Raw genomic sequence first — 22,757 nt, 5'->3', positions numbered from 1 at the left:
AGGGTGTAAGTTCAGGCTCCTCACTTGGCCTCTGTGGATCAAGGTCGGGAGAGGCGTGGTCTTAGGTTTCTTTTATGATATTTTTCTGAGGTAATTTAAGTATTGTGTAAAAATGTTTGTTTTGCTAGGTTACTCCTTTCCTGAGCCTTTGTCTAAAGAAACAAAGGAAATTCTTGGGACCCCCCCTTTTTTTCCCCTTGAACTTGGTATCATCTCTGGGTTACAGTCTTCTTCAGTGCTCAGTCCAGAATCCACTGAAGGCAAAATGAAAAACCAAATAACTCATTGCAGTGTGATTCCTTGAATTCTGAAGTCCTTGAAAGACTGACTTCTTGTCTACATCTTTCATAGTCTCTTATGTTGGATTTTTGCAATACGTTCAGGATTTTTAGTTATACTTAGCAGAAGGACTGAGCAGAAATGTTCCTACCTCATCTTGTCCAGAACAGGAGCCAGCAATTCCCTTTCACATTATACAAATGTGTAATTCTTTGAATTTTATTAAAGAAGTCGATCTTTCTTTTGTAGTAAAAGTGAAAATCAATAAACAATGACTAGAGATCCAATAGATGCTGTAGTATGTTGTCTATAGCAATAAAGATTCTTTGTTTATATTAGCTACCCATCTACCCAGCATTTATTCACTAAGAAAAACATTTTTAATATCACAATACTGCAAAGCAGATGTATTTGTTAATGCTTCTGTGTGCTTTCATGTGGGATAAAAAAGGGTGTAAACGTGTGCTTTTTAGTTTCTGTGATTAAAATTTCTTTAATGAATCATTTGTGTCAGCAGATATTACAAATGTTGATATTAAGTATTGTACTATATTTTTATCGCTTTAACCTGTTTTTCTTTGGCCTTTCAATAAATCAAATAATGTCTTTTATACCCTAAAGGAAAATGTGAGCCCCCTCCGCCTATTGACAATGGAGACATTACCTCATTCCCATTACCAGCTTATGCTCCAGGATCATCAGTTGAGTACCAATGCTAGGCCTTCTATGCACTTCAGGGAAACAGGAATGTAATATGTAGTAATGGACAGTGGTCAAAACCACCAAAATGCTTAGGTAAATATTTTAATGTTCTCATGGATCCTGGGAAAATCAGTGTAGTGAATGTGATGTTTAGCTATTTATAATAGAATTTTCATGGATTAACAAACCGTCATTCTGTTGAATGCTTGACTATCAAATATTAATATGTGAGGAAATAAAGTTTGAAAAATTCTTGTTCAGGCAGCAAAATATTTTTTAATTCATAATTCATAATTGACATTATGAATCTTTGATTGTAACAATTATCGCAGACTAAACATAGTACCTCATTTTTACATCATTCATTGCTTAAAATCATTTAAATCTACATGATGGATTTTCAGTCAGTTGGTTTAGAAAAGATTTTGAGAATGAAGCCCTGAACCAGTGTGGAAGATTCCCCGTGAAAGTCCAAAATTCTGGGGAAAATATTTATTTACTACTTAATGTTTTTTGTTCATTTTTTGTACTTTCAGATCCATGTATGCTATCAGAAGAAACCATGAGAATGTTTAACATACGGTTACGATGGAGTAGTGAGAAACAAATTTCTGCAAGAGCAGACGATATTGTTGAATTTGAATGTAACTATGCATATCATAGAAAGACACCACGATATACATTCCGAGCAACCTGTTGGGAAGGGAAATTGACATATCCAGTCTGTGGATAAAACAATGGTTAAAACGCTGTCCTAAAATTGAAATATGTACATTTATTCAGAATTTTTCATTATTAATCTAATTCTCAGTTTAGTTTTTCAAGTATTAACTAATTTTTATTCATAAGTCAGAATATGTGTTTAATATTATGTGGATGGTGTAGTTATAATCTAAGAGACAAATGAATCACTTTTTTTGGGGGGTGTCAGTAAATATTTTTAAAATGAGGTATAATAGGGGAAATAAACAAATTAAGTTAAATGACAAATGGAATCATGTCTAGGTCATTTCCTGGCACATAGTGAGCACTCAGTTAGGGTCTATTGAATGGATCCATGTGTACCTTTTTAACCAGGTCTCACATATGCTCCATTAAAAAATAAATCCAAGGAATGGAGAGATGTTCGTCAAAGGGTACAAACTTCAGGCATAAGATGATTAAGTTCTGGGAGTTTAATGTACAGCATGATGATTTTAGTTAACAAAACTGTGTTATATATTTGAAAGTTGTTAAGAGAGCAGATCATAAATGTTCTCACCACACACACAAAAATGGGAATTATGTGAAGTGATAGAGATGTTAATTAATCTTATGGTAATCATTTAGCACTATATATTTGTATCAAATCATCATGTTTTACAACTTGAGTTTACAGAATGTTATTTGTCAGTTATATCTTTGTAAAGTTGGAAAAATATTACATTAAAATATTTAATGAATAAATAAAAGGGATAAAAATAAATCAGTTTTTCCCTTGATAGTTTAGACCACTGGTACCCTAGCAGATAATTATTGAAAGGTATGTATGCTAGGAGCATGCATTTACAGGATGTTATACGCTCATTTGAATCTATCTGATATTTTTATTTTTAAATTTAATTATTTTTATTTTTTTATTATTATGTTCAATTAGCCAGCATATAGTACATCATTAGTTTTTGATATAGTGTTCAATGATTCATTAGTTGTGTCTAAAACCCAGGGCTCATCACCACATGTGCCCTCCTTACTACCCATCACCCGGCTACCCCATCCCCCCACCTCTCTCCTTTCTGTAACCCTCAGTTTGGTTCCTGGAGTCCAGAGTCTCCCACGGTTTGTCTTCCTCTCTGATTTCTTCCCATTCAGTTTTCCCTCCCCTCCCTGTGGTCCCCTGTGCTATTCCTTATGTTCCACATATGAATGAAACCATATGATAATTGTCTTTTTCTGCTTGACTTATTTCACTTAGCATAATCCCCTCCAGTTCCATAATATTCCATTGTATACATGAACCACATCTTTATCCATTCACCTGTTGAAGGGCATCTCGGCTCCTTCCACAGTTTGGCTATCATAGACATTGCTGCTATGAACATTAGGGTGCATGTGCCCCTTCTTTTCACTACATCTGTGTCTTTGGGGTAAATACCTAGTAGTGCAATTGCTAGGTCACAGGGTAGCTCTATTTTTAACATCTTGAGGAACCTTCATATTGTTTTCCAGAGTGGCTGTACCAGCTTACATTCCCACCAATAGTGTGGGAGGGTTCCCCTTTCTCCACATCCTTGCTAACACTTGTTGTTTCCTGTCTCAGTTTTTGCCATTCTAACTGGTGTAAGGTGGTATCTCACTGTGGTTTTGATTTGGATTTCCCTGATGGCTAGTGATGTTGAACATTTTTTCATGTGTCTGTTAGCCATTTGTATGTCTTCTTTGGAGAAGTGTCTGTTCATGTCTTCTGCCCATTTATTGACTGAATTATTTGTTTTTTGGGTGTTGAGTTTGAGAAGTTCTTTATAGATCTGGGATACCAGCCCTTTATCTGTAATGTCATTTGTAAATATCTTCTCCCATTCCCTGGGTTGCCTTTTAGTTTTGTTGACTGTTTCCTTTGCTGTGCAAAAGCTTTTTATCTTGATGAAGTCCCAAAAGTTCATTTTTGCTTTTGTTTCCCTTGTCTTTAGAGACATGTCTTGAAAGAGGTCGCTGTGGCCAATGTTGAAGAGGTTGCTGCCTATGTTCTCCTCTAGGATTTTGATGGATTTCTGTCTCACATTGAGGTCTTTCACCCATTTTGAGCTTATCTTTGTGTATGATGTAAGAGAATGGTCCAGTTTCATTCTTCTGCATGTGGCTGTCCAATTTTCCCAGCACCATTTATTGAAGAGACTGTCTTTGTTCCATTGGATATTCTTTCCTGATTTGTCGAAGATTAGTTGACCATAGAGTTGAGGGTCCATTTCTGGGGTCTCTATTCTATTCCACTGAGTCCAGGGCCAGATGACTTCCCAGGGGAATTCTACCAAACATTTAAAGAAGAAATCATACCTATTCTATTGAAGCTGTTTCAAAAAATAGAAATGGAAGGAAAACTTCCAAACTCGTTCTATGAGGCCAACATTACCCTGATCCCAAAACCAGACAAAGACCCCATCAAAAAGGAGAACTACAGACCAATATCCCTGATGAACTTGGATGCCAAAATACTCAACAAAATCCTAGATAATAGGACCCAACAGTACATTAAAAGGATTATTCACCATGACCAGGTGGGGTTTATTCCTGGGATGCAAGGGTGATTCAACATTTGCAAATCAATCAATGTGATAGATCACATTTATAAAAACAGATACAAGAACCATATGATCCTCTCACTTGATGCAGAAAAAGTATTTGACAAAATACAATATCCTTTCCTGATTAAAACTCTTCAAAATATAGGGACAGAGGGAACATGCCTCAATATCATAAAAGCCATCTATGAAAAGCCCACAGCGAATATCATTCTCAATGGGGAAAAACTGAGAGCTTTTCCCTTAAGGTCAGGAACATGACAGGGATGCCCACTCTCACCACTTTTGTTCAACATGGTACTAAAAGTCCTAGCCTCAGCAATCAGACAACAAAAAGAAATAAAAGGCATTCAAATTGGCAAAGAAGAAGTCAAATTTTCTCTCTTTGCAGATGACATGATACTTTATGTGGAAAACCGAAAAGACTCCACCCCCAAATTACTAGAACTCATACAGCAATTCAGCAATGTGGCAGGATACAAATGCACAGAAATCAGTTGCATTTCTATATATTAACAATGTGAGTGAAGATAGAGAAATTAAGGAATTGATTCCATTTATAATAGCACCAAAAACCATAAAATACCTAGAAATAAACCTAACCAAAGAGGTAAAGGATCTATACTCTAGAAACTACAGAACACTTATGAAAGAAATTGAGGAAGACACAAAGAGATGAAAAAACATTCCATGCTCATGGATTGGAAGAATAAACATTGTGAAAATGTCTATGCTGCCCCGAGCATTCTACACATTCAATGCAATCCCTATCAAAATACCATTGACATTTTTCACAGAGCTGGAACAAACAATCCTAAAATTTGTATGGAACCAGAAAAGACCCTGAATCACCAGGGGATTGTTGAAAAAGAAAACCAAAGCTATATTACAAAGCTGTGATCATCAAGACAGCATGGTATTGGCACAAAAACAAATGAATCACTTCTTAAAAGCACCACATTAGGGGCGCCTGGGTAGCTCAGTGGGATGGGTGTGACCTCAGGGTGTGGGATTTAGTCCTGCCTCAGGCTCTCTGCTCAGCGGGGAGTCTACTTCTCCTTCTCCCTCTGCCCCTCCCCCCACCACTCATGTGCACTCTCTTTCTCTCCCCCTCTCAAATAAATAAAAATCTTTAAAAAAAAAAGCACCACATTAAAAATTGACAAACCAAAATGCTATGTGTCCTATTCATAAAATATCTATGGCAAGAAATTAGGTTCAATCACTTCAGGGCCTGCTTCTATCCATCTTTATCCTAACTTTCTCAAAGCTCCCTCCATGACTTCTGAGGCTTCCTGAGACCCTGTTTCAGCAGAAATGGGAGAAAATGTTTTTCTCCATCTTCAAAATAATATCATTTCAAAAACACATAAAACCTAACTATGTCATATCTATGTTAGTAATATGACGTAAGTAGTTATCACTTACTTTTGCTTATCTATCAATAGATGTATATACCAAAAAATGATGAAATGCATGATCTCCTACAAGATGACTCTCTACCACACATAAAAATTCAATCATAAAGAGAAAGTAGAATCTAATTGTGTGTATAACTATAATAACATGACATGAAAAGTGACCAAAAAATCCAAAATCAAGTGTAAACACAAACACATACACACATACCCCATGCTTTGAACACTGAATAAATGTTTACAGAACAAGGTCAGCAGAAGTACAATAGAATATTTACAAAAGCTATGGTTAGCTATAGTTAGAAATTAGTGGTCAGAGTTGGTATTTAATTCCTTAATACTCAACAGTATTCTCCATTTTTTTTCTATCTTTAGCATATATCACCTTTGGACCACAAGAATATATTAGTTTAGAATAAAGATATATTAAAAACTAAGATAATACATGTTGAGACCTATGAAAACTTCTTTGTGATGATCATCAGATCTGAAAACATTTTCATGATTTTGCTGGTATTGAGGGTTTTGGAAACATTCAATGACAAGAGTCTGAAATAGGAGTTTTATGTTCATACATTTCACATTACATAATTAGTTAAAATCATTTGACTATAAGCATTTTAAGTTTCTATGAAAGCATGAAAACTTTAAGATGAAAATAAGGATATAAATAATTAAGGTAAAAAAATTTTATGGTGTTATCTTGTTACTTCATATTGCATCAAATCAGGTGGCACTCTAAGCATGTTGACTAACTAGAATTTAAATAAAAATTTGAGGAAAAAATGGATGAGAAACCTGGCTATCACCAATAGAATCATTTATCTAAATTTGACTCACAAATGACAGCCAATTTTCTCACATTTAAATGGCAAGTTATCTTTGCTGTCAATATTAACATTGGTGTATATATTATTTGTCCAAAACCTTTCACCTAATGCTTATGGAATCTGTTTATAACACTCAACCTACAATTAGTATATAGCCTATAACCAACTATTGCATTGTTGGCTGCAAAGTAGTGATTTTTAAAGATCAATTCTATAATTTTTCTGCACTTATTCATTGTCATTCTTGTGTAAAGATGAGTGTTAATGTACCAAATATTTTTAAAATTTTCACCTAACAAGATTTAGTAAATGTTTATTTTTGCTCTTTAATTTCCAATTTTTGGAGTGAGGACTTGATGTAATGGTGACCTTCTATGATGGCATTAAAGATTCTTTTCTTTCTTTTTGAAAAATATTGTATCAGTGTGGATTAATGAATTTTTATTCCATTTGTAACAATCAATTATAGTATTATTCTTTGAAGCTTAAGTTATGCCAAATTTGGCTAGTGAGTGCTTTTTGCAACTAGCCCCTGATTGCTTTGTTATATCCCCATTAATCTTTGAACATTTCTTTTTTAAAATTATTTTTATTATTATTAACATATACTGTATTATTATTATTATTATTATTATTAAGATTTTATTTATTTATTTGACAGAGAGAGCAACAGAGCACAAGCAGGGGGAGCAGTAGAGGGAGAGGGAGAAGCAGGCCTCCCGCTGAGCAGGGAGCCTGATGAGGCGCTCGATCCCAGGACCCCAGGGATCACGACCTGAGCCGAAGGCAGACACTCAACCATCTGAGCCACCCAGGCACCCCTATGCTGTATTATTTGTTTCAGGGGTACAGGACTGTGATTCATTGGTCTTACACAATACACAGTGCTCACCACATTTCTTTTCTTTATAGCACAACACAATGTTCCAGGCTCATGGTATACTTCCCCTACCCAACACCCATAATCAAAGATGGAAGACAGCAGTCAATACCACGCTGTGTTGGTTAGTAGTGCATAACTTGCTTTATGATGTTCTTTCAAATGAGGTTAACACTCCCCTGTGCTTTCTGTAAATGAACAAGAGGAAGCCTTTCTCTATATTCCACTTTATCTTGAAACAGTAAATTACAATCTAGGTACACAAATCAATCAGCATTCTTTCACTGCTTCTATGAAGTGAACACAGACAAAAACTTTGGATTACTATGTAGACATGAGATAAAATTTCCTTTTATGCCTATTTTACTCCTTATGATGAGCAAGACAAGAATGAAGAGGCATACTGAAACTCAGAGAATAGCAGCATAGATATTATGGAGACATATATCCTTGCAAGTTACAAATATTTCAGTTTTAAATGATTTAATTTATTCACATTGTCCTTATTTTAAAATCCCAAGTAGTATTTGATTGTATTTTTCAATGTAAGCATTGTATTGGTGTTTGACTCTTTGATCTCTGTTCTTCATATAGAAAAGATTCCATGTTCTTAACCATCTCATAAAGAACATGGAATCGTGAAAGCATCTAGTTCTTCAGAAGAAAGGAAAGAAACATTTAAACCCAGGCTTTATGCACATGGCACTAAATTAAGTTATATTTGTGAAGATGGTTTCAGGATATCTAAGAAGATGGGATAATGTGCTACATGGGAAAATGGAGTTCTCCACCTCAGTGTGTAGGTGAGGACAGGATGCAAACTAAAATACTATTTTCAATACAATTCATTGAAAATAATCAGTTGTCATCAAAGATACAGGATACTTCTGATGTCTAAATATATAGAGCCATTTTTATATTTTACCATTACAATGTTTGCATGATCAAATCATCCTATTTTTGTTAATATTATTGGTTCATTCTGGCATTTTAAAAATTCTGGCACTAAAAAACCCTGAATGTAATGGTGAAATTAAGTCTACCTATTCCTATAGGTATACCTATTCATCATGCTACCTATTGCTGCCAGATTTAAATAAATTTTTTATCAGATGTCTTGCTCATCATTTAGGTTTTTTATAATGGACCCAAAACATAAAACAGCATAGCTTTGAAGAACACATGTCTTTGGATGTGAAGAAATGCTAAATATAGTTGGTTAATGCCTATAGTCAGTATTATTAAGCCTAATTGACTTCAAGTAGAGAAAGCAACAATTTTTTAAACCTTATTTTGAGTAAGAGAACAGATTGCTGTAAATAGCATGGTGACAGCTTCTAGGCAGTGTTGGGGTTTGAATGGCTTTGTTATTTTCTATCTGGCTGGAAATGGATTAGTAAGAAGATACCTGCTACAACTATTGTACTTGAATGAAGAAGTAGGGCTGAGATGGATGTCAGGCCTTCTGTGGCCGAGGAAACTCAAGGGTGAGGGCCAAATTGGGTGGATTTGCCAGTTTTGGCTAAAAAAAGTCCAATTCAAGGATGATTAACATGATTGAGGTTGGGTATAAAACTTCGTTGAAAGTCTCATGAATTTAAATTAAACAGAAGTCATGCTATTGGTCTAATAATCCAGTATCTCCAACACAGTTGTATAGGATTGCTTGAAGGGCAGCAGGGTGTGCATCAACTTGGCCCATAGCATCACCTGATTAATAGAAATGATATATTCCTACTCCTTCCCATCTGATGAAAAGCTGGAAAAGATTGTTTGCAGGGACTGAGATTAGTATAGTCATAAGGAATATAAGTAGGTATTTGAAAAATTGGTTAATGTTGGAGTCTGAATGTATATATCATGTTGAGAACTCTATAATTGACCATGTAACAAAAAGTTCTACTGATATACATATTACAGAGAAATAGTCTAATTTAAAGCTAAGTGATAGTTTTAGGGTTTGAATTTATTCAGTAACAGTTTGGAATAATTATCTCTTGGCATGAGTAAATGAATATTGTGGGAATTAAGCTGGTGATGAAGGCATATGAAATGATAGGTTTTACATAGTATGGATATAGATTGTTGCAGATATTAGAGGTGGTTACTATGATTGGTAAAATTAACATAAATAGTAAAGTTAATATAGAAGGGGTGAATAGATTTATTAGTTTAATTTAGAGTTGCACCCATTTTTGGTTCCTAAGACCAGTGGAATACATCTATTGGTTAAAAACTTGAAAAAGCCATATTATTATATATGGAGGCATGAATTAACAGTTCTTGCATACTTCTTGATAAAATAACTTCTATAAATTTTTATTGTTAGATTCAGAATCTAATGTTTTTAGTTAACTCTATGGTTTATAGTTCCCAAAATAATTTGGGGATTAAGTGATAAAAGTGGCAGGGGTAACAAATGTAAGGTCATGAGGACATATTCTTGTGTAAATGATAGCTTTATTGATATAAAATGTTTATTTGCCTTGTGATTAATATATAAAGGGAATATAGGGCAGTAATCACAAGATCGATTCCTATTAGGATGATAGTAATGTTCGAGAATGATGGTATTAATATGAATAGTTTTCCAATTAAATTGATTGTTGGAGGTAAAGCTAAGTTGGTAAGGCTTGCTAGTGGTCATCGTGCTGCTATTAGTGGAAGGAGTATCTGCAGTTCATGAGCTAGAATTACAGTTTGGTTGTGAATTAATTCATAGTTTGAATTTTCTAGACAAATAGTACTGATGATGTAAGGCCCTGGGCAGTTATCAGGACTGTAGCTCCTATGTAACTTCATGGGTGAGAATGGCTACAATCCCTAGTGCTACATGGCTGACAGAGAACTATGGTATGAGTGATTTTAAGTCTGTTTGATGTAAATAGATGAAGCTGGTTGTAATTGTTCCTCACCAGGAAAATACAAGGAAAGGGTAAGGCATGTAATTTGTTAAGGGGTTTAGTATTTTAATTTGTGGTATACCATGGCCACCTAGTTTGAGTGGTATGGCTGCAAATACTATGGATCCAGCAATTGGGGCTTCTACATGTGCTCTTGGTAATCAGCGGTGCAAACCATAAAGAGATATTTTTACAAAAATACTAATATGCATGCCAGTCATAGGAAAATGTTGAATCAAGAACTGAGTATTGTTTGGTTTCAGAACTGAAGTATTGGAAAATGTAATGAACTTATATGATTTTGGATTAAAATTAGCATGATGAGAAGTGGGGGTGATCCTACTATATATAAAATAAGAAATAAAGTCTTTCATTTAATCGTTCTGTCTGATTTCTTTAGTTGGTAATAATGTTAGGGTCGGGACTAATGTTGCTTTGAATAAAATGTAAAATAGGACCAATTCTTTAGCAGTGAAAGTCATAATTAAGAATATTTGTAATATACGTAACTAATGAATCATTGAACACTACATCAAAAACTAATGATGTACTCTACAGTGGCTAACTGAACATAATAAAAAAAGAATATAATGTAATTAGTATTGTATATATAATTTTTTTCAGGTTAGTGATTCTTTGGACAGATGACATTGGCTGGCTGTAAGTAGTAATGGGAGAAGTCATGTTGTTAATGTTAGCAGAGATGCTGATGGAGAGTCAGAAGATTAGTGAAAAGGCTATTATCATTAAGTTGATCCAGGAGAATAAGTTGATAAAGCTGATTAATAGGCTATAAGTTGCTATATTAATTCAGATTATGTTATTTTTTGATAATCATGTTAATGACATTAGTGTTATGGTTTGAATAATAATTTTTACATGGAAGAAGGTTAAGATTTTGTGCTAAGTCAGTACCATAGATATTGGATACTGTAACTGGTAATGACAGTCCTAGTGCAGCCTCATAGGCTGTGAATGCTAATAAGATAATAGGCGTTATGCTAGCTAATGTAAAGTGAGTGTTTAGCATTATTATGGTTGCTATAATGAATAATGATAATATTACACCTCCTATGCATAAGTGGGATCAATGGATACTGCAAATGCTAAAATAATATTAAAAACTAAGAAAATTTGATAGTTATGAAATTTATCATAATTTAATGAGCCAAAATTACTTGCTTTAATTTAATTATCATATTCATTCTAATCCTTTTTGAAGTCATAAGCTAAATTTATGGCTAGTAATAAAATCAGAACTAACAAAAAAAATCAGAACTAACATCATAATAAGTATAATTTTTAGGTTGTTTGGGATGCTCAGGGTAGGGGTAGGAAGAAGGCAATATCTAGATCAAATGATAGAAATGGAATGGCTACTAAGAAAAATTGTGTGGAGACGGGTGGGTGTGTTGATACTATGGGGTCAAATCCACATTCGTATGGGCTTGATTTTTCTGCATAGTCAATAGTCATTTAGTTGAGGAAATCAGAATGCAATAAATATAAGTAATGATGTTAATAGTGTATTGGTAAATAGTGTCAGTATAAGGTTTGTTAATCCTTTCAGGTTATATAGAAACTAATTGATTGGAAGTCAATTTTACTATTTAATACTGAGAGAGTAAGATCCTCATCAGTAGATAGAGACATATAGGTCTGTGAAATGTAGTACCAGGCAGCTGTTTCAAATACAAAATGGTAACTAGATGTAAAATGGAACTTTAGTTGACGTATAAAGCAGACAATGACACAAGTAGAACTGATAATTACGTACAATCTGCCTAAGCCTGGCTATAAAGAATGGTGAGCCATAAACTCCACCTCAAATGGTAAATGATGTTTCATAATATTCCGAGGCTTATAGTAATGTAAAATAAATTCCTAGGAAAACTGTAACAAAGAGGGCTTGGAAGATACATTTTCAATTTCCTTCTTTTAGCCTGTGTTGAGCTCAAGTAATGGAGACTCTAGAAGGTAATAGAACTGAAGTACTAAGAAGTGATACTTCTAGGTGATTTAGAGGTGAGTGGTCAACAACCACCTAATTCAGGTTTCAGGGCTAACCTTGAAAGATAAAAAGCTCAGAAGAAACCAGTAAAAAAGACTTCTGAAATAATAAATAGGATCATTCCATTGCATAGTCTTTTTTGGACAGTTGGTGTGTGATGGCCTTGAAATGTACTTTCTTGAATGATGTCCTGTCACTACTGGTATATGGTTAGTACATTGGCTAAGGATAATAGGAATATTGGGTTAAAATGGAATCATATTACTGGACCAGAAGTTATGAGAAGAACAGAGAGGGCTACCAGAGAGGACTGGGATTTACCATGTGATATGCATACATTTGTGGATCTTTAAGTATCTTTAAGTATTATCATGTAAGTAAAATAAATACACAAGCTTGAGTTAAGGCTACTGTGAATTCAAAGATAGTAAGTGGATAAGAATAATAAATATGATAAAATGGCTAGGGTTGCTAGCCCAGTTAGGTGAATTAGATATCTGGCAGTAATGTTAGTTGTTAATCATATGGTCAGACTATTGGTTGACTAAACAGGCTAATGATTTCAATAACTAGTATAGGAATAAGTAGAATAGGTGTTCCTTGGGGTAGGGAATAAACCAAGGATGCTTTTGTTTTGTGGTGGAGGCCAGTATTTACTGTTCCTGCTCATAGAGGGATAGCCATTCCTAAATGTATTGAGAGGTGTGTGGTAGGTGTAAATGAGTGTGGTAGAAGGCCTAATAGGTTTGTTGAGCTGATAAATAAATGATGTAAGTATTAGGGTTCAAATTTGTCCTTTATGATTGTGTATAGTTATTATTTGTTTAAATATAAGTTGAATTAATCACGGTTGAATAGAAATTAGATGGTTGTAAATTAACTGATTGGGTGTGGGAAACAGAATGCTTGGGAATCTAATAATTAGAATAATGGTAATCTGTTGGAATAGTGAAAGAGGGGAATATATTTGCATTTATTTTGTTTTTCAAGGGGTGAAATGTTCTTATGTTTTAACTGTTTTTACTTCTGGGTTTGAAGGATGGAAATGTTTTGAAATTTTTTGTTGAAACATAATAATACTATAATTATTGACATAATGGTAATAAATTATGTTGATGTATCTAGTTGTGGCATATCATTAAAGAGAGGTTTAAACTCTAAGTCTTTAACTTAAAAGGTTAATGCTATTTACCTTCTTGATGACTTGACAGTATAGATGCAGGCCATTTTTGGAAATATTTTAGTGGAACTAATTCAAGAGCAATAGGTATAAAACTGGTTTGACCTACATTGTCCATAGTATAAGCCCAGTCATGTAGATATGCTGGCTGTTCAATTTAGATGTCTGGGGATGTCATCTGTTTTTAGGCCTAAAGAGGGGACAGCCCATGAATGTAGGAAGTCTTTGGATGAAATGAATACTTCGTTTATTTCTGTAGGTAAAACTACTCAATTGTCACCTTGAGTAGTCATAATTTTCCTGGTCTTAGGTCTGATATAAGAATTATATGGCAATTGAAGTATAAGTCTTCATAATTTGTATATTTATACCTTCAATATATAGTCAGGGAAGGGTTGTTGATTGTATTTATTATGTAAAGAATTTGTAGTGATGGTAGGGCAATTAAGATTAAGATAATGTCTGATAGGATAATTCAGACTGGTTTTACTTCTTGTATATCTATTGTGCTTGTGTGAATTAATTTAGTTGTTAATATTAGGGAAATGATATAAAGGGCTAAAGAGCTAATTAGGAAAACAATGATTAAGTGTATGATCATGAGAGTGAAAAGTCCTTCTATGATAAGTCATGTTGCATCTTGAAAACTCAGCTGGAATAGATATGCCATAGAGATATAAAGGGTCTGAACCTATAATTTGACTTTGACAGTTATGTAATTTTTACTAATTTCTTACTTGAGAAAGACATAGTGGTTATAATATTGACTTGAAACCAGTTGGAGGATTCTTTTCATATTTTAAGTTTATGTAAGTAGGTTATTAGTTTCTTCAAATGTATGATATGGGGGGGTGGGGATTCCATGAAGTCATGCAAGATTAAGTAGTTAATTCTATTGATGCTTCTCATTTAGATGAAAATGTTTCTCAAATTATGAAAATTATTCAGTTATTGCTGTTAATGAGATAAATGGACCTACGCATGATATGGTGTTTCTTGTATATACACATCTGGGTATTCAGAGTAACATCTTGGTACTCCTGCAAAGCCAAGAAAGTATTACAGAAAGTTATATTAACACCTACAAATATAATTGTGAAGTGGATTTTCGCTCAGGTTGACTTGAGTGTATAACATGAGAATAATGGGAATCAGTGAACAAATCCTCCTATAATGGCCAAATACTACTCATATCAATAAGACATAACAAAACTGTGCTACTACATAGGATGTATTGTGGAGAACAACATCCAAGGATGAATTAGCGGAACAATCCCTGTTAGATCTCCTATTGTAAGTAAGAAAATAAAACCTAAGGCTCATAATATGGTAGGTGGTCATATAATATTACTTCCATGGAGGGTTGCAGCTTCAATTCTGCTGGACTCCTTCCGCCTCTCTCCCCTAAACAGAGGGAGAGTAGACTGAAGCCTCTGACTAGGGTGTTGAGCTGTTAACTAAAAATTTGTGGGGTGAAAGCCTGCCAATCTAGAAAGGATTTAGCTTAATGAAAGTGTCTGATTAGCATTTAATTGATGCAGTCAAGTCTTGCAATCCCTATTTTTCAGGAATTAAATTATATTTACTTAGGATTTTGAAGGCTTTTGGTCTATACTAACTCAATTCCTAGCCCAGCACTGATGATATTGGTGTTAAAGGGAGAAATAATGTTGAAACTATGATTAGTGGTGATAAAAAGGTTGTTTCATGTTTTCCAATTGTCATTTTAGTTTTATATTGTTCATTGATGGAAATAGTGAAGTAAATTAATTGTATATAGGAATATAGATTAAGTAGTTCTATGATAGCTATTAATGTTGACAAAATAATGTTATTATTTTTTGTTATTTCTTGAATAATTGTTCTTTTGGGTAAGAATCCTGAAAGTGGTGGGAGGCCTCCTAATGCTAATATAATAATAAGAATGAATATGGTAATCAAGGTATTTTATTTCATATTATGAGAGCAATAGTATTGTGGTAGATAAGTTATATATAAGTAATATAAATATAGTATGTGTTATTATAATGTAAGCTAATAAATTTAGGGTTGTTATAGTCGGGTTACAAATTATAATAGCTGTTATTCATCCTATGTGAGCAATTGATGAATAAGTTATAATTTTTCATAATTGAGTTTGATTAACTCCTCCTCATCCTCCTAGTATGACTGATAAAATAGCTATGGTTAATAATATAATTAGATTAATGGATGATGAAAATTGATATCAATGCAAGTGTTTATCATGTTAATAAAATTACACCTGATATTAATGGGATAGCTTGTGTAACTGTGGGTACTCAAAAGTGGAAGGGGGGAAGTCCAAGTTTATAGTGAGGGCCATTGTTATAAAGGTAGATGCTGTTGGATTAAAATTTTTTGTAATTATTCACTGGCCAGGATATGTTAGATTAATAATAATGGCTATTATAAGAAGTATTGATGCAGTGGCTTTTGTTAAAACAATAATTAGTAGATGTTTCCATGTCTTCTGGATTAAATTTTTTAATTAAGACTGGAATAACGGCTTGTATATTTATTTCAAAGCTCATTCAGTGTGAGCTTATTATTATAATTATAATTATGGTTTCTGAGATGATGGCCAGTAATATGATGATGAAGATAAGGGGATTTATTAGTACAATAAGGATATAAATCAACAATTTTGGGGTATGAGTCTGATAGCCTAGTTAGCTGACCTTACTATAGAATATGACGTAATATGGTAGCTCAGTAATGGCTGTTTCCCACGACTTCCATACTTTACGGTATTGGGTGTCTTGGCAGGGGTCCCCAGCCTGCATATGGGGCCATGGGCCCTACTGATTGGTCATTCAAATGTATTAAAGCCAAGGACAGTATTTGAGTCCACCCAGCCAAGGTGGTTTTACTTGTTAATAATTTAATCTGCTGTTTTAATACTCCATTTTTTCTTTCTACTAACATTGCTGTTTGTGGATTAAAGGGGAGATGGAACCTTCACTCAATGTCATGTTCTGTTGCTCGATCTTACACATCATGGCTTTTGAAATGTGACCTCCAGTCACTATCTTTTCCACAAGGGTATCTATACGTGGTACCCACCTTCTCTAATCCCCTAATGGTGGCAGCCTGATTTACATGACAGCAGGGGAAAGCTTGGGTTAGGCCAGATGCAGTATCTACGCAAACCAAGGCATATTTAGAACTCTCACTCAGAGGGAGGGGCCAATAGAACCAATTTGACAATCCCTCACCAGTTGGGAACTCTGGTGGATGGCTTCAGGTTCCTTCAGCAGTTGCTTTGGGTGCTGTTTAGAACACACAGGCCATGCTTTTACTGTACTAACCAAGTACTTTAAGGGCCATCTGGCATCCTTAGCAATATGCCATTTTATTGAGGCACTGTGGTGGCCATTCTTTCTAGGTACCCAACCTGCTGTACCTACGAAGGGTCAGTAGCTCGTGCCTGCCACCTGCGGTAGGACATCAGCTTCCTGATTGGAAGCGTCAGTGCCTCATGAGCTGGGACACGGAAAACAAGGAGGGCTGCTTCAGCCTCTTGCACATGTCCCCAGATGTCTTTCCACATATCCTGACCCCCCATGGGCTTATTTTATGATTATCCATCCCTCAGTTTCTCATTGTCCAAGCCATAGGATTAATCTCTTTAGAACAGCCCAGCAGTCAGTACAAAGGGTTAATGACCAAGGCTCATGAGTAATCACCAGCCAAACTGCTCTAAGCTCAGCCCACTGGTTGCTGTATTGGCTGCTGTGTAGAGGTCCTACCTTGAGGAGCGCTGTGTACATCGCTAGAAGCTGTTGCTCTATGCGGGTATATTGGGCTTCTGCCCTCTTCCAGAGCTGGGACCAAAATCCTAGGCGTACTCTCCCCCTCTGTTGTCTCTGCCGCAGTGCCTGACCCATATCTTCCAGAGTATCTAGACACATCTAACTTAAACACATCTAGCCCTGCTTAGGAGATGTCCAGAGCTTTAATCTGCCTCACTAGTATTTTTGCTTTCTCAAAGGTGGCTTGCTGCTCTGATCCCCAGTCCCATATATGCCCTTTCTTTACCAGGCCATATAAGGGATGGAGGCAGCATGCCGGGGCAGGGGGGAGGGGGGATAAAAGTCCTCCCAAACTGCAAAATCCCTACAAAGGTTTGAATCCTTTTCACATTCTTAAGGTTTGGATGACCTTGTACTTTATCAATCACAGCTTTGGGGACAACATGCATCTTACTGACCAGATGACTCCCCAAACCAGATGGTGGAACCTGGGCCTTGAATTTTTTGTAGGTTTATTGCCCACCTTCTCCCTTGCAGATGTTCATCCTAGCAGCAGAGGCAAATTTTCACCTGTTAACATTATATCACCAATGTAATAGGCCCATTTTATCAATGTGGGAAAGGAGAACAGGGGCAGGTCTCCAGCTACTGTCCCATGACAATGGTGGGGCTATGCAGATAGCCTCGGGGAAGCATTTGAAAGGTTTATTATTGTCCCTCCCATATGAAGGCAAATTGATCTTAGTTATCAGAAACTTGTCAGTCTTTTCCATGAATTTCCTTGAAGATGAAGCACTTTTGCAGAAACACTTTGCCAAAGCAAGAACAGTAAAACAGTAATTGTCTTCAAATGACAAAAGACTTAAAATGGCCATGATTAAAGATGTGACAAGAGTTCATTATAATGCAATTGACAGGAGAATTTGGTTATTTTTGTGACAGATTTTAAAATTATGACTGATACCATTATACCAGGACATAGGAGATTTTAAACATTTCATCAAAATATATCCTAAAAAATGTTTAGCATCACTTTTTATTTGATAATACTTCCCATGAAATTTAACATGTACGAAAAGTTACATATTTGTAAAAATCTTAGCTCTTTTAATAGGGAAGACCTGGTTTTCTTAAGTAATCAAAACCTGATAAAGACAAAACACAGTTTTCTAGGCCGATTACATTAAAGGTAAAGAAGAGACCTTTGCTTACAATTTTTTATGAAGAACAGGTCAATAATCTAAGAAAACTTTGTTCTTTTAAGAGAAAAGAAAACCAAATTTTAATTTTACACCAGTGTACTTTTGATATTAAAACTCTCCCCTTTTTTTCTGTTTAAATTACATAAATTCATTCCAATTATAGCTTGACTACACATAAAATTCCTTTCTCAATGTTCTTTTTCCACAAACCTTCTGCAACTTTCTATATCCATTCAGCTTTTATTCCCAGACTCTAGATGTGAGTCTGGCATCCACTCACATGGCTTGTGACTGATACTCATGATCTTGTGGAGGCTGGAGACTGGATTTGGGGCAAGGGGAATCCTACGGCAGTCTGTATTTTATAAGGCCCTCCCACACCCCACGCTTTTGTCAGTCTCTGTGGTCAATATTTTGGTTATCTCCTGGGTAACCAGGATACACTTCAAAGACATGATAAGATTTGCAACTTCAGGGGACAGAGAAAGAATGCAAGTTTTCTCCTAGGAGTTATGGGGCAATAACTATTTAAAATTTTCCTTTGTATTAGGGGTCAGAAGTCATGGAGCATTTCAATCAGCACAACATCCTCTTCTTCATTCTCATCACTTTCCCAGGGATTGCTAGCTCTTGGCGTCCTAATCAGGCTCTGTCACAAGTGCCTGGATCTTAATCTGAGGCATTTTGGACCCTCCTACCTTTGCAGAACTGCGTGCTGAAGCCTCTAACTTATGATCCTGGTCTGCCATCTGCTCTGCCAGCCCTGAAGCTCGCAGAGTAGTGGACACAACCACTTCCTTCTCTAATCTCAGCTCTTCCTCTAACTTTCAAACTTGAGCTTCAGCCTCCAGCCAAAGTGGCCACAGTAGAGGCCAGCTCACTGCAGCTACCGTTCACTTCCCTTGTCTGCGACAGTGAGCTCTGTGTGGTTCCTCCAACAAATGCATGAGACCGGCTGGCATTTTTGGGGCATCTTCATACTCATGCGGTGATCCACAGGCATCTGACATATGGGTCACCCCTCCCCACATAGAGGTTGATGGCCAACTTGAGTTTTCCTCCCATGGGTGTCTCATTCCCAAGGCCCATTTCTTCAGTCTCCTGGCTGACTCACTGATTGCTGGTTGACAAGCTCCTCATCAGCTTCCCTGGGCTCATCTGAAACTGGCCCCTGTACTTGGAGGGCGGGGACAGACTGAAGAGTCAGGCCACTCCAGGTTGGTAGGTGGCAGTTTTAATAAGCAAAGGAACTTACATATGAGACTTGTCTTGCGGGGCAACAAGATGAATAGATCCCCGCACCTGCCTGCCAAATCTTAAAAGTTTATAAAGAGGCCCAAACTGGGTTCAATCATGTATACTGTGTAGGTGTTCTCATCATTATCTCAAGGCTATGCTGCCTTTGGAGAAGCCTCTGGTGATGAAAAAGGCAAGTAGAAACCTACATTCCAAGGACAGGAGAGGGGATGTGGAGCCTCCAAGTGCTGGGGTCCAGCTCACTGGTCAACCAATGGTCACATCTTCTGATGCCCTTCCCCAACAGTAATGGAATTCATATTGTTAGGGTAAAGTGAGGGCTAGGATTGGTGCAATAATAAATCTGGGTATTGATGACATACTAGTCATAGTGGTTTTTAATGAATAGTTTGACAACATCAATGACAGGTTGTCACAGGCCCTGAGGGTTGATGACGTTTGGTTTTATGGAGTTGTAGATAACCTAAAACTTTTCATTCAATTAGTGTAAGAAATGCTATGGCAAGTAGGATAGGGATAATTAATAAAAGAAGGTTAATAATAAACATGCTGTTAGGGAGGAGAATTGAACTCTGGCCATAGAGGTTTGAGTTTTATATGTCTGTTATAATGTCAATTATCATATGTAACAGACATATGATAATTGACATTATGAATCTTTGATTATAACATTTAATCATCATACATTAAACATATTATCTCATTTTATATCATTAATTGTTTGTTGATTGCTGGTTGACAAGAAAATTAATGGATTTGCATAGATTTCTAGGAAATTCCTCAGTATCTAAACTCTAGTGACATGCTATCCAGGAGTTAAACATGTACCTATCACATGGGCCACGGCCATGATCACTCTTACCATCCAAACTTAGGAAGCAAATAAATGTGTATAATAAGCCATGCAAGTTTTAATATCGGTTCAGAATACGGGAACAGTTGGCTTTTTCAACCCTATGTGTCTACTACATATTGTTAGGCCTTCAGTCAATTTAGACTGAAGACCAGAGACAGTGTTCAATTCACTTTTCAAAGCTATATTCCTCCCCAAACTCCATATAAACTGGCCATCTCTAGCCTGAGTTTCTTTCTCTTCTCCCTTTGATGTCTTTCATAAATGAAGCAAGAAGCATCCAACTCACAACCTCATTCTGCCTTTTTCCTCAATAATTTCCCTAAAAGGATTTACAGACTTTTTAGTTTCCAAAGAATGACAGATGAAGGTTTTATCAAATATGATACTATGGAAGACACAGGCTGATGAAGTTCTAGTCCTCTTTCAAATATGACTTTCTTTCAGACAAGTATATGGATAGGAGCTAGCAATATTTCCAGATATGAACATGTGTTCAACAAAATTCAAATGACCTGATGAGCATTGTGCGTTTTGTTTAATTTGGGGGCAGGAAGCAATAGTAGTTTATTTTTAGTCATCTGTGGAATACTTCAAATGATCCTTCCCTGTTTATTCCCCAACATTTTACTGTTTGTTAAAGATTAGATTTTTGTTTCTATCAGCCGACTTCTGTTAGTCATATGTTTTATTACTATATGTAAAATCCTAGTGGCCCAAGCCTCTCTGTCCACAGCTCTACCCTTGGAGACATCCTTTCTTCATTTTGTATGGTCCCTGTCCCTTTCAGTCCAGGCTGGAAGCATTTCTGCTAGTATAACATTATCAAAAGTCTTGTCAGTCTCTAGTGCCTTAATAGGGTACAAGCTTTCAGACAAGATGGGACATTACAGATATTTCCTAGATAACAGCATCTCTATTTCTGGCTTAGGCTGAGATGATTTCATTTGGATCCATGAGTCACTTGCTTAACGTTTTTAGCAAATGGTTGTCTAGCCTCACCCTTGGCTCTGCTTGTGAGTACACTATCTGGACAGGCTGAGAGTTTTCAAATCACAGATCATCACTGTGATTGGTTCCTTCTTGCCCAACAGTTCATTCTTCAATTTATCTCTTCTCTGTTGCATTTTACTATAAGCAGCAAGAAGAAATCAGGCGAATTTTCCATCTTCTTTTTTTTCCTCCACCATTTGGTTGGGAATGTCCTCAGTGAAATATCCAAGTTCATCACCATGGTGATTCATTTTGTGTCAACTTGGCTAGATTATTGTACCTAGGTGTTTTGTCAAATTACCAGTCTAGGTGTTTCTGTGAAAATGTTTTTAAGATATGATTAATATTTAAGTCCAGACTTTAAATAAAGCAAATTACCTTCCAGCATGTAGATGTACTTCATACAATATGGTGAAGGCCTTAAGAGAAAAGATAAAATCCTTCATGGGAGAAGGAACTCTGTCTCCAGACTGCTTTCAACCTCAAGACTCCACCATATGCCCTTCTTGGATTTCCAGTCTGCCACCTGCCCTGCAGATTTCAGACTTGCCAGCCTCACAGTCATGTGAGCTAATTCATGAAAATAATCTCTCTATGTCTGTCTGTCTGTCTCTCTGTATCTCTGTCACTGTGTGTGTGTAGGGACTTAGAAGGAACATGATTGGAAAATTGGTGACAGTGAGGTCAAGGGAAGAGATATGTGGCTGGATCTCTGAGTGAGCTAAAAAAGTGAGGATATTTATGTCCTATGTGAATGCTCAGGACACATCTGAATCACCAGATTCAGATTTAAAAAATCAGGTAGACAGGGTGATCTGTTTTGTGGATACCAGTCAGACTCTTTCCCCAGTCCCTCCTGTCATTTCCCAATGGGTTCATGAACAAAAGGGCCATGGGGACAGGAATGGAGTTATGCAGGGGTCAGAAACATGGACTTCCACTCACCAAGGCCTATCTGACTGCAGGTACTGCTGAGTACCCATTCAGCTAGCAGCAGAGACCGACTTGATTTCCTGGCATGACAGTCTCTGGGGGTGATCAGCCAGCTATCTGCTGGTGGGGTGATTACATTGGACACTTCCATTTGTTCTTACTGGGATAGACCACCTGGGTGTGGATAGGCCTTCACTACACACAATGCTTCTGCCAAAACAACCATCTGTGAACTTATCCACTATCATGGTAATCCACACAGCAT

General features: G+C 36.1%; 1 pseudogene; it reads right to left on the bottom strand.

Annotated features, from left to right (window-relative positions):
* Positions 1–14,286: 14,286 nt before the first annotated feature.
* On the bottom strand, positions 14,287–22,542 carry LOC116624863 (annotated as a pseudogene).
* Positions 22,543–22,757: the final 215 nt, after the last annotated feature.

Source organism: Phoca vitulina, unplaced genomic scaffold, assembly GCF_004348235.1.
Source record: "Phoca vitulina isolate PV1807 unplaced genomic scaffold, GSC_HSeal_1.0 scaffold71, whole genome shotgun sequence".
NCBI classification, from domain to species: Eukaryota; Metazoa; Chordata; class Mammalia; order Carnivora; family Phocidae; genus Phoca; species Phoca vitulina.
The sequence above is the reverse complement of the archived record's forward strand: the minus strand, read 5'-3'. Positions and strand labels throughout refer to the sequence as shown.